Raw genomic sequence first — 12,672 nt, forward strand, 5'->3', positions numbered from 1 at the left:
AACTTTCTGACTCCGAAGACAATTGCAAGTGCCTCCTTCTCGATTTGTGCATACTTCTTTTCTGCCCCCGTCAGGGTGCGGGATGCGAATGCAATCGGCTTTTCTTCACCATTCTCCAACACATGTGAAATCACTGCCCCCACCCCATACGGAGAAGCATCACAGGCCAGCCGCACTTGTTTTCTTGTGTCATAATGCTCTAGCGCTGTGCTTCCCAAGAGCTGCTCCTTACCCTGCTGGAAAGCAGCATCGCAGGCAGATGTCCACTCCCAAAGCGCATCTTTCTTTAGCAAAGCATGAAGTGGCTGTAGCAGAGTGGCTAAATCTTTCAAAAAACGTCCATAGTAATTTAAGAGGCCTAAGTACAACCGCAGCTCTGACACATTTGTAGGCCTAGGAGCATTCACTATGGCTGTCACTTTTTCCTCTGTGGGGTGCAGGCCCTCTCCATCAATGAGGTGCCCCAGATATTCCACTTGGGTCTTCATGAACTGACATTTTGTAGACTTTGCCCTGATTCCAAATTTCTCTAGTCTGCACAAGACCTCTGCCAATCTCAGTAAGTGGGTTTGCTTTGTGTCTGCTGTGACAAGTATGTCATCCAAAAAACAGGTGACTCCCTCCAGTCCCTGCAGCACCTGATCCATAACTCCCTGAAAAATTGAGGGTGCACTGGAGACCCCGTATGATAGGCGATGGTACCTGTACAGGCCGCAATGAGTATTTACTGTCCAATACTTCTCGGATTCTGGGCTCAGTTCTAGTTGTTGGTATGCGTGCGACAGATCCAGCTTTGAAAACCACTTACCCCCTGCCAAGGTTGCAAACAGATCTTCTGTATTTGGCAGTGGGTATGTTTCCTCCTCCACACTGTGGTTAATGGTGCCTTTGTAATCGCCACATAATCGGATGCTTTTGTCTGCCTTTGGGACTACCACTACAGGTGAGGCCCACTCACTGCGATCCACCTTAGAGATGACGTTCATGGCTTCCAGCCTGTCCAGTTCTTTCTCCACAGCCTCCTTTAAGGCATAGGGTAGTGGTCTGGCTTTCTTGAAAATGGGCTTGGCCTCTGGTTTGATTTTGATTTGTGCTTTGAACCTCCGGATGGCGCCCGGCCCCTCCTGAAACACCGACTCATATTGCTGGAGCAACGCCGCCACCTCTGGTTGCTGATCAATTTTGTGTTCCACAGCAAATATGCTCGTCCAGTTGAGTCTTATCTTCTTTAACCAATTTCGCCCTAGCAGCGCAGGCCAGTCCCCTTTAACGACTACAAGTGGCAGTGTCTGCCTCTGCGTGTCGTACCTGACAGCCACGTTTACTTGACCCTTCAAGGGAATGACATCTCCAGTGAAAGTTGTTAATGTCAAACTGCATTGCTGGAGGGGTAAATGTGCTAGGGCCTGCTGGTATACTTTCTCAGACACTAGTGTCACTGCAGCTCCAGTGTCTAACTGCATTTGCACTGGACTGTCTTCAAGGTGCATCTGCACGTCAATGCCTCGATTCCCATCTGTTGCTGTGTACACTGACAAAATTCCAAAAAGCTCATTTTCACTTTCATTAGCTGCATCCTCTTGTTCAACATACTGGGTTGGCATAGCTTTGTTCCTATTTCTGCATACTCGAGCAATGTGCCCCATTTTCAAACAACTGTGACATTTTTCAGTCTTAAATTTACAGCTGCTGGCAGCATGTTTGCCTCCACAGCGATAACACTGCTGTGTACTCACGTCTGCCCATCCGTCACGTTGGTTACCACTCGCATTGGCACGCCTCATTTGCTCACGTTTCAACTTCTGGCTGGATACAATGCACACCTCTGATGATGTCGCCTTTGCCTTGTCTGATAATTTTTAGATGCCATTTCCATCGTGCAGGCAATGTCGCAAGCAGTTTTGAAAGTCAACTCCTGTTCTGTCAGAAGTCGTTTTTGCATAGCTTCTGATCGCAGTCCACAGACAAATCTGTCTCGGAGCGCTTCATCCAATTGTCCAGCAAATTCACAGTGTATGGAGAGCTGTTTCAGAGCTACAATAAAACTGGTTACACTTTCGGTTTCTTGCTGGCTTCTCCGTTGAAACCGGAATCTTTCCGCAATCACATTCTTTTGTGGTTTGTAATGATCAGTGAGCTCCTTGATCAGTGCTTTGTAGTCCATAGTGCTAGGTTTTGTTGGAGCAGTTAAGTTCTTCAATAGGCGATATGCGTCTGGCCCAATCGTAGATAAGAAAGCACTGACCTTTTTGTCGGCATGCACCGCATTTGCAATTATCCACTGTTCAAAACGTTCGAGATAGGATTCAAAATCTTCTTCCGATTCCTTATACTGCCCAATGCTACCTATTTGGAACGCCATGGTGCTAGCACAAATTCTGTTTCAACAGTCAGTTGTTATCCTCAGACCGTAACTTTCCCTTCTGTACTTGTCCTTTATCCTTTCGGTGTCTTTCTTTGATTATTTCCCTTGCATTAATCCCATCCTCGTCGCCACTGTGATATCCGTGATCTTGGTAATAACGGAGACGGAGACAGTGAAAAGTTTGACTGTTTACTGAGTAACTCCGAGCTGAACTGAACATACAGTCACCTAGCTGACAAAGTAAATAGAAGCCACTAGGTGGCGATCAATCACTAAATAAAGTAAGATCCATACATAACATACCTTAATACTGGGATGAGCGGAAGCTGGCATGCATGTCCTTGACTTTCTTCATGTTGTATTTGTAGTTTGTTGTTGTAATCATAGTCAGACATTCAAGATGAGCATGGTTTTTGTGCTGGTTTTTGCCCTTTTTTAATCAAAAACCGATCCATTGCGCCTGCATCTCGCGGTACACCCGACGTTTGCCTGCTCGTTCCCTCTCTGGCGTCTTCATGCTGATTTTCGTTTGATTTTTGTGCTGGTTTTTCCCCTTTTTTAATTAAAAACCGATCCATAGTGCCTGCATCTCGCGCTGGCTAAAGGAGCTAGCGTGCTCTGCGGTCAAGTGTGATGGTGGTTTAAGCGGGCTGCGTTGCCAGGTTTAACAGAGCCCCCTATGGGAAACACCATTAAGCCTTAATTAATACTTAGTAAAAATACTTAAAGGTAGGGTAGGAGATCCTGGATTTTGAGTCCAGCGAAGCTGCATTTTGAAAATACACAGGTAAAAAGTCCCAACCCTTTTCTTCACTTTCCCCCCGAAGGCACGCCTCTAGAGTACATGAACGCGCACGAGCACGAAGGTGCACGAGCGCTGTTCTGACAGCAAGCATCGATCGTTGCCGTATTTAGTATTTAGTTTATGCTAACTATACGTTTAATAATGCTAGGTGCTAGCCAAGCTGGCTCTAGTTTAGCTTCCTGCCAAGCTTCGTTCACGGAGCAGGGTACGCGCACAGGGGGAAGGAGGGGGAAGGAGGGGGAGGAGAAGGGAGGAGCAGATTGCAGTTTGATAGACGGCATCAGAATCCAATCATTGTGAACGGTCCGTTCACAATGATTGGATACTGTTTTTCCTAGATTGTACGTTCTAGAGGCCACTAAAACTTTTCATATTTGTGTCAAAACTTTTAATTAATTGGTTGCAATGGGGGTGTGAAGAGTATTTCAAGCAATATGTAAAAAAATGTTCCAGAAAAAGATCCCCTACCCTGCCTTTAATACTACAAAAATGCAAACTTACTAAAAATACCTAATACCGTGCAGTATTTGCTGTGTTTTTTTGAAAAAATGTATTGTTATTGTTACCATATTGTTATAAGCTACTATGCGAGTGGGAGCCGCCAATTAAAGCTTGAGGAGCCGCATGTGGCTCGCGAGCCGCGCAATGAGTATCTCTGGTTTAGAGAATGGATTGAATATTTGTGGCTAGCAGAGTAATATGTTTAAACCAATTGTTGACATATATTATAGGAATATATATATATATCCTTCGGACGCTATTTAGATCCGCGTATATCCATATAACAGGAGTGAACGCGGGCATCGGCCGATGCCCCTATATTTGATTTGATTTATTTATTTAAACTCGAAAAATCATTGAGGGCCTGACCCTCATTTACAATGATGTCGAGTAAAAAACAAACATATAAAATATAACAATCTAAAAATATAAAATAAACATATATAAGACATATATAAAGCAACATATACACAACATATATAATATAAAAAAAGTATTAAATAAACAAACTATGAATTAAAACAAGTACATGAATGTGATAAAAAACCTCTGAGCATTTCTTTAAAGTGGTCTTGAGACATAAAAGTATCAAGACCCACCCTTTGTTGCATAGTGTTCCATGCTGAAGGTCCACAGATACTAAAAGCAGCTTTGCCCAGCTCAGTGCGGGCATACGGTACCTCCAGCAAATTGCTGTTACGGGTTTGGTATGGATTTGCATACCTAACTAAAAGAGAGGATATATAGAGTGGAAGCTTGTCAGTAAGGGCCTTATAAATAAACATAAATAAATGCATGTCCCTTCTTTGAGAAAGTGGAGCCCACCCAACTTTGTCATACAACAAACAATGATGAGTAATGTAGGGATCTCCAGTAATGAACCGAAGAGCTGAATGATAAACAGTATCGAGTGCCTTAAGATTAGAGAGTGGTGCATGCCTATAGATCACATCCCCATAATCAATGCAAGACAAAATTGTAGCTTCGATTATCTTTTTTCTACAGAAAACTGGAAAGCAAGATTTGTTTCTGTGTAGATAACATAGCTTTTGTCTAAGCTTAGTCACAAGACAGTCAATGTGCTTCTTAAATGTGAATTTGTCATCCAGCCAGATCCCTAGGTACTTATAATGTGAAACTCTTTCAATAACAGACCCATGTAGAGTGGAGATATTCAGATCATTTCTGTTACAATCCTTAGATCGAGTGAAAACCATGCACTTAGTCTTACTTGCATTGAGCAGAAGCTTAAGACCAATTAAGGCATTTTGCAGGATATTAAAAGACTGCTGTAATTGTTCCAGGGCCAGGTGAACAGAATCTGCAACACAATACAGAATTGTATCATCTGCATAAAGATGCACAGAGCATTTGGAGAGAAGAGGGACTATGCTATTTATGTAGATGGTGAAGAGTACCGGGCCTAAAACTGAGCCTTGCGGGACCCCCTTAGTTATTAAAAGGGGGTCAGATTGTGTGTTACTCAATTTCACAGTATGATGTCTGTGGGATAGGTAGCTCTGAAACCATCTACAAGCACTTGCACTAAAACCAATACCAGGCAAAATTTGCAGGAGCAGAGAATGGTCCACGGTGTCAAATGCTTTTGACAAGTCTACGAACATGGCAGCACAATGTTTTTTCTTGTCAAGAGAAGTGACAATATCATCCATTACTTTAGTAACAGCAGAGACTGTACTATGCTTAGGCCTAAAGCCTGATTGAAGAGGGCTTAGGATATTAAAAGCATTTAAAAATTCTTTTAGCTGATCATTCACCAGCTTCTCTAATATTTTTGAGAGACATGATAGCTTAGAAATTGGTCGATAGTTATCAGGGTCAGTCTTATCACCCCCTTTGTGCAGAGGGGTGATGTGAGCAAATTTCCATAGTGAAGGGACAACCCCAGTGGACATGGAAAAGTTAAAAATGTGCAATAATGGCTCTGCTATTATGTGTGCCGCAGTGCGCAGAAAAAAAGGATCTAGGTGGTCTTCTCCAGTTGCTTTGCGACTATCAATTGCTAGTAAAGCAGATAGCACTGTATATTTTGAAACAGGCTGAATCTTGAATTCCTGATCATTGTCTCTGGTGATATGTACATCATTTGCAGAGACATTTCCAGCCTGAGATGTACAGGAATGACTATTGCTATTATCGAAAATTTGACTGGCTAAAGAGAAGTGTTTGTTTAGAGCACAGCAAATGTCAGATTTGTCCTGTAATAGGCAATTATCAAATTTAATGGAAGAAGGCATGGGCGTAACAGATTTACTGTTTTTATAATTAACAGCCTTCCAGAATTTTGCTGGATTAGAATAAGAGCTAGAGACAAGATTAAAATAATAGTCAGATTTAGCTTTTCTCACAGATAAAGTGCATCTGTTCCTGATTTTTCTGAAACATGCCCAGTCAGAGGCATCCTTGGTCCTCCTAGCTAATGACCAAGCTTTATTTCTTGACTGGAAGAGAGAGGAGAGTTCAGTGGTAAACCATGGATTTGTTCTATATTTTACTCTGATCTTTTTAAAGGGTGCATGCTTATCAACAATGTAAGAAAATGAGTTTGAGAAAAACTGCAGAGCTAAGTCAACATCAGGAACTTCAGCTGTAAGATGAATGTCACTTTCATAGAGATCATTTAAAAAAGCTTGTTCATTAAAATGTTTCATGTTTCTTTTAACCACAATGCGAGGCGGTGCTTTTTTTAGGTTGGTATGCCTAATGCAGGCAATAGGACAGTGGTCACTGATCCCTAAATCAAAAACACCACTTGCACTAATTTTGTTAATTTTATTAGTAAAAAGTAGATCAATAAGAGATGATTTACAAGGGTTTTTTGAGTTTGGCCTTGTAGGTTCATCAATAAGTTGATCCAGAAATAGGCCAGAGAAAACTTCTCTAAGATGGTTGGAGGCATTCGTTTGCCAGTCAATATTAAAATCTCCTAACACAAGAACTTCTGAGTTAGTGAATCTAGATATCAATTCTGCCAGTTGATCTATAGATTTAGAATCAGCTGACGGAGGTCTATAGACCCCTATTACTACAAAGAAGTTGTTGTTGGAGCCATAATATACCTTGAGTGCAATCAATTCAAAAGACTTAGGTTCACTCAAGGAATAAAGAACTGTGACAGAAAAATGTGACTTCACATAAATAGCCACCCCCCCGCCCCTCCCAGCTCTATCGATTCTAAATAAATTATAGTCTAAAAGATTGACTTCAGAGTCATCAACTTCACTCTTCAACCATGTTTCTGATAATACCAGGATATCAGTGTTTGTTTGGTCGATTAAAATATTTAGGTGATCCATTTTATCTCTTTGCAATATACTTCTGATATTGAGGTGGATTAACCCAATTCCTTTTCTATCCTTAAAAACACATGGATTGCCCAGGCGAGCCACAGCAGAGGCAGAATCCATTGGAACTGTATTTATGACAGGACTGGGGCCAATATTGAGAGGAGTAGAAGCTAGGTATTCAAAAGTGGAGTAGGTACCAAACGAAATATTAGAAGGGGGACAAGGATCAGCAGGGCCCGTGCTATTAAAACTGGATAGATTAATTGACTGACTTGGGTCATGCTGAGCTGTTAGTCAGACAGAGTTAAAGGCATGGTTGGTAATCCTGTTCAGAAACACATTTTGTAATACTGGGTGAAATGGTCCGTCTGTCCTGAGAGAAATCTATACAAGATGTATTTAGAAAAAGGGACGAAAATAATCAGACCTCTGTGGCAGCTGCAGGACTGAGAAAAAGCTGACCAATCCGAGATCAGCGTCCCGCTGATCTCGGATTGGTCAGACTGTTGCGCCTACGACAAACCAATCAGATGCCTCTGCTTTCTGCCTACGCCCCCCTCTGTCGGCTCCCTGCTCCGTGTGCGCATGCGGTTCTACCGGCTTTGGATGAAGCACTGACGGAATGGGGAGGGGGGGGTGGAGCTTAGAGGAGGGGACACTTTCGAATCTTGTTAGCTCTCTTGCTAGCTCTCTAGGATTACCTACCATAGCTTTAAATGCAATATAGTTTATGAAATTAGATGTCAGCATCTTGATCCCTTTTGAGTTAAGATGCAGGCTATCAGATTTGTACAGGTTATGTCTTGTCCAAAACGTATCAAAGTTGCTGATAAAACCATAGCCTGTTGCTATACAGAAGGATTTCAACCATTCATGGAGGCTAAAAAGGCGGCTAAAACGCTCAGGTTTGTTAGATGCGGTGGGAATGGGACCAGAAAAGAGGCAGTGTTTACCCAGGCTCTCAATAGTTACTGCGAGAGATTCAATCTCGTACTGGAGTTTGTATATATGGATATACGTGAATTTAAATATCGTCCGAAAGACGCCGACTTTCAACTAACTGTTATCGGTGAGTAGATGAACGTATTTTATGCTAGAAACAAGGTCCAGGTTTAAGAAAAACCAAACTTCTCCTATAAGGTGTGTGGAATAAGAAAAAAACAACAACTTAGTATTCACTGTGTGATGAATGAATTGTTCACTTCAAACAATTTAGATTGAAAACTTGAAGAATCCTTTCAATACTTGCAAACTCTCAGCTTGTTCATCTTCCCTGAGTCAGATTTACTTTATTGCTGCTGGTTAACCTTTAGCTGATAAATATGACGGGGAAGGTCAGAGAGGACCTCTCCACACTTGTCAGTGCATCATATTCCTCAGCAGTGAATTATTGCTCCGCATAACTTTCTCCAGATGCAAGCGGCTGTGTTTTTTCTCTGGTGATTGGTGAGGTGTGGCGCCTCCGGGCAGTCTGCAGCAGAGAATGATCAGCTCTGAGGAGCTCTAAAAAAACAGCAGGGGTGCCCATGAAAATGTTCGTTTTAAAAAATAAATTAATTTATGGAATTACTCTGTGTCAATTTGTATTGATTATTCTATTATTTAATACATATAAATGAACTACAAATGAAATTCTGAACAACACAATCAATTGATCTAAGTATCATCTTCCCTTTTGAAATGTGGTATCTCCCAGCCCCCCCTCCCTCCCACGAGATGACGGAGCCTGGAGGTCAAAGCTGATGTTATTAGCGGGATTTGTTGTTTGCTAATTAATGTAAAATATGAAAAGAAAGCAGAAAACTTTAGATTTAATTCTCACCAAAAAAAAGGGCAGGTGATGATGGGTCCAATGTTGCCCCAGCGGCGGAGGAAGGAGGACCAGTGAAGGCTGTTAACGAGGCTGTCCACTTCAGCACCTCCACCGCTAATGCTAATGCTAATGCTAACAGGGAGACGGAGAGGAGTCCAGGGGCGATTTTAGGATCTGGTCTTTAGGGGTGCCCAGCCCCCAGTGCTCACAGAGGCACATTATTTCTCACTAATTGAGGCGAACTAGTACATTTATGAATTTTGGAGCCGTATTAGTTTTGCTTTGAGTAATGTTTTCCCCTACAACATTCAATTTTGACCTCTTCATTTCAATAGACTGTGACTTGACAGGGATAACAGAAAGCCTGAGACAAATATTGAAGATAACTCAACATTTATTTTGGGAGTAAAGAGTTAAAACAAAAACAAATGCTAGAAAATAAATAAAATGGTCACTAAAATAATGCATCCTTGAGCAAAAAAAAAATTGTTTTTGCATAATATAATATTTTAAAAATGTGCTGAGCCAGGGGGTGCCGAGCTATCTCACGGTGGTGCCTTGGCACCACTAAAAATACCCTAGCCTCGCCCCTGGACAAGTCCATTGTTATGTTAGCGGCTATGTGAGCGAGACTGCATTTGCAGTTACATAGCAGACTTTTGTGGTGATTATTGTATATTTATTGATTTATTGATACTGTAGTCATGTGACTATAGTGACCTTGCCATACCTTAGCTTTGGCTGAATTGACGCCGCTGGGGGTGCCTCTGAGAGGATGCTTTCTTTTTTAAAGAAGTGTATAAGGAACATGTTCAGAGCAGGAATGATGCCTAAACCTTTAACTTCTCTTGTAGTAGTGCTTGTGTAAATCGAGCTGGACAATAAGAGTGTTTTGTTGTTATTGGAGGGTGGGGAAGAACATCTCTGTGAGTCCTTCTTCATGTCCGAGCAGTAAATGTTTTAGGTGAGGCCAATTTAAGTTGCATAAGGTGGCACCTAATGATTATTGTCATTGTGAATCAGTCTTCCTATTTATTTTCAGATGAATTTGTGTATTATTAAGTTTGTAAAAAATGAATCATCTTTGTTTTATTAAAATTATATTTCTGTATTCATAATGTGTTTTTTGGTCAGGATGAATTCTGACCCAACTGTATCAAGTATGTCATTTTTCCGAGCAGTTTTACTGATGTCGCTTTTGGTCAAATGGTAACCTTTGATTTTCTTGTTTTCACTGACAGATTGTTATGTATTTCTCCAGATATGTTAGTTTATAACCAGACTGACAGATGGAACGTTTCACTCTTTTAACTTCATTGCACAAGTTAAAACTATGTCACACCTTCCAGCTAGCAACCCTCTCAACAGCACACGACAAAGTACGCTCTGAAATATCAAGTATGAAAAGCCAAGAGTGTATATGGCAAACCAATTTAACATTAGAACTCCTTTTTGTTGTGTTTAGATATTTAAAACGGCTAAAACAAATGTTAACTATGACGTTGCCAGTAGAAATTATATTTCAAGATACCTTACTGTGATTTTACTTGTAAAAACAAAACCAAAGAAAAATATCTTTTAACTCCTTAACGCCTATTGTCGCATATATGCTACAAACCGTAGCCGGAGTAACCGTTGACTCCAAATTGATCAGGATGCCTGTTGTTGCAAATTTGCAACATACCAAAATTTGATTTATTTTTTGTGCAAAAGTGAAATTAATAATCTCAGCATTATTTACCATCTACTTAAAGGCTAAAACACACACAAAACATTTTTTTACATACAGCTATATAAATTCAGGCGTTAAAGGTCTGGTTGTAGGCTCGCGCATGTGAAAGCCCAAAAGAGTCGATGGACGATAATCCCATATACAAAACAATTATTTTCTCTAGAAAAACTGCGTTCAAGTATTTAAAACATTACAACAATACATGCCCAGTAATATTGTTGTAATGTTTTAAATACTTGAACGCAGTTTTTCTAGAGAAGATAATTGTTTTGTGTATGGGATTATCGTCCATCGACTCTTTTGGGCTTTCACATGCGCGAGCCTACAACCAGCCGGTGAGTTACATGCTGTTTATAAAGTTGTTTTGTAACGTCCCCAGGCCAGTAATGTGAGAACCATGCATATGGTTTTGATGGTAAGGCTTGTGACTTTATTGTCGGATGGTTTATAAAGTGGTGTGACGTTTCTGCTGTGTGCAAGTTGTTGTTTTACGTGGAAGGGTTAGCAGTTGCCCCTTAGCCACCACGTATTAGCCTCGCATGACACGCTGTGCGAACAGCGCGATCTCCACACAGGGAGCGCCGATTTGCACCTCTCTGTGTCCTACTGTCATTATTTGACAACCTCTAGCAATGGAAACGCGCTTCAAATGCCCCGGAGTTCCCCTTTAAGGGGTTAAAAGTTTAAGTTGCTATTTTAACATCGTCAATATTTTAACTAAGAGAAATTCTGTCGTTCTTGACAATCATGTGTATTTGGCAGTTACTTCCTCTTGATGACCTACTTAATAGTATGTTTGTTTTTTGGACTGTGGGAGGAAGCTGGATAACTCACAGGGACATGCACAGGGAGAAAATGGAAACTCTGAAAAAAAAACGGTCAAGATTCAAACAGGGAACCTTTCTGCCGTGAGGCGACAGTGTTAGCCAATTTTCTTAAAATTCTAATTGGAGATAAATGTATCTTAATTTTTCTAACTTTTAACCAGTTGTAAGGATGATGCACATTTATAAAAGATTTTTTTATTGTCAGTATGTCTCATGTAGTCAAAATGACATTATAAATACATGGAATGACTTTTGGATATCTAAGCTGAAACGTGACTAGTGACAATTGGTCTTCAATTCCAGAGATCCAAAAATAGTCGTTCTAGATGTAAAAAAGAAAAGAGTGGATATTTGAAATGGAAAGACCAGTCACATGACTGGCAAAGTTGACATAATTTTCAGAATTCAGAAGTACTTACTTCACATTTATATAATAGCAATAATAAACCTTTATTATGTAAAAGAAAACTGTTATGATAGTTGGTTTGTGGTTAAAAAAAAAAGTGTAATCCTGAAAACTGGTGATTGTCTTTTTGTATTGTGTAACAAAAAATACATGATAAAAAATGTATTGAATTGAGTTGAATAGATAAATAACAGGTGGTTTCATCATACAAAATAGATTTTGGATTTAAAATTCAATTAAGCTGCTTTATTTTGGGGCTTTGGTAGGGCGGCTCATTTTTGCCCCATAGGACAAGGGGAGTAAACACAATGTTACGACCGCACAAAGGTTAAATGAGAAAACTGTTTGCCATAAGTTTGAGATCAACAGGTAACAATGTTCAATCTCAAGAGTTGTTTTTTTTTCCATCTGTTTCTATATCCTCAGATGTAAACATTGTTGTGAAAATGAGAGAAGTTTATTTTGGAGTTTGAGGAAATTTGGAAGAACACGGACCTGTGTCAAATAAATTAAAAAGTTGAATTTGTAGCTTTTGAATGACTTTACATTATTTATTATCTCTGCTATCTAAATGAATTAAAATTGTTCTTAGGTCCAATTGTTGTCCTCTAAATATCATGTAAATAAGGTGAAAAACTGCTATACTTGACTTAGACACTGCTTTTCAATGATCTATTAGCAACTGACCATCTATGTGTCCTGAGTGAATGACCCCTCCTGGTGCTTGACTTTAAAATTTTGACATGGAAGTCTGATTACATGTTGATGTTACGTAACTTATATATATGTATCACATTAAAGCAGGCACAAATTTGAATTCACATAACAGACAAAGATAGTAGATTAGTTAGTTTGACTTGAGCAGCGTAATCAAATGACAGTGCTTTCCAAACTGTCTTCCTCCATAGCTTTACC

General features: G+C 40.2%; 2 protein-coding genes across 2 annotated transcripts in view; both read left to right on the forward strand.

The window, feature by feature from the left end:
* The window catches only part of tnnt3a (troponin T type 3a (skeletal, fast)), a 209,615-nt gene that overhangs the window by 150,430 nt on the left and 46,513 nt on the right, over positions 1 to 12,672 (forward strand). The gene's annotated exons all lie outside the window — the stretch shown is intronic.
* The window catches only part of lsp1a (lymphocyte specific protein 1 a), a 95,103-nt gene that overhangs the window by 56,155 nt on the left and 26,276 nt on the right, over positions 1 to 12,672 (forward strand). The gene's annotated exons all lie outside the window — the stretch shown is intronic.

Source organism: Odontesthes bonariensis, chromosome 7, assembly GCF_027942865.1.
Source record: "Odontesthes bonariensis isolate fOdoBon6 chromosome 7, fOdoBon6.hap1, whole genome shotgun sequence".
In the NCBI taxonomy this organism is placed as follows: domain Eukaryota; kingdom Metazoa; phylum Chordata; class Actinopteri; order Atheriniformes; family Atherinopsidae; genus Odontesthes; species Odontesthes bonariensis.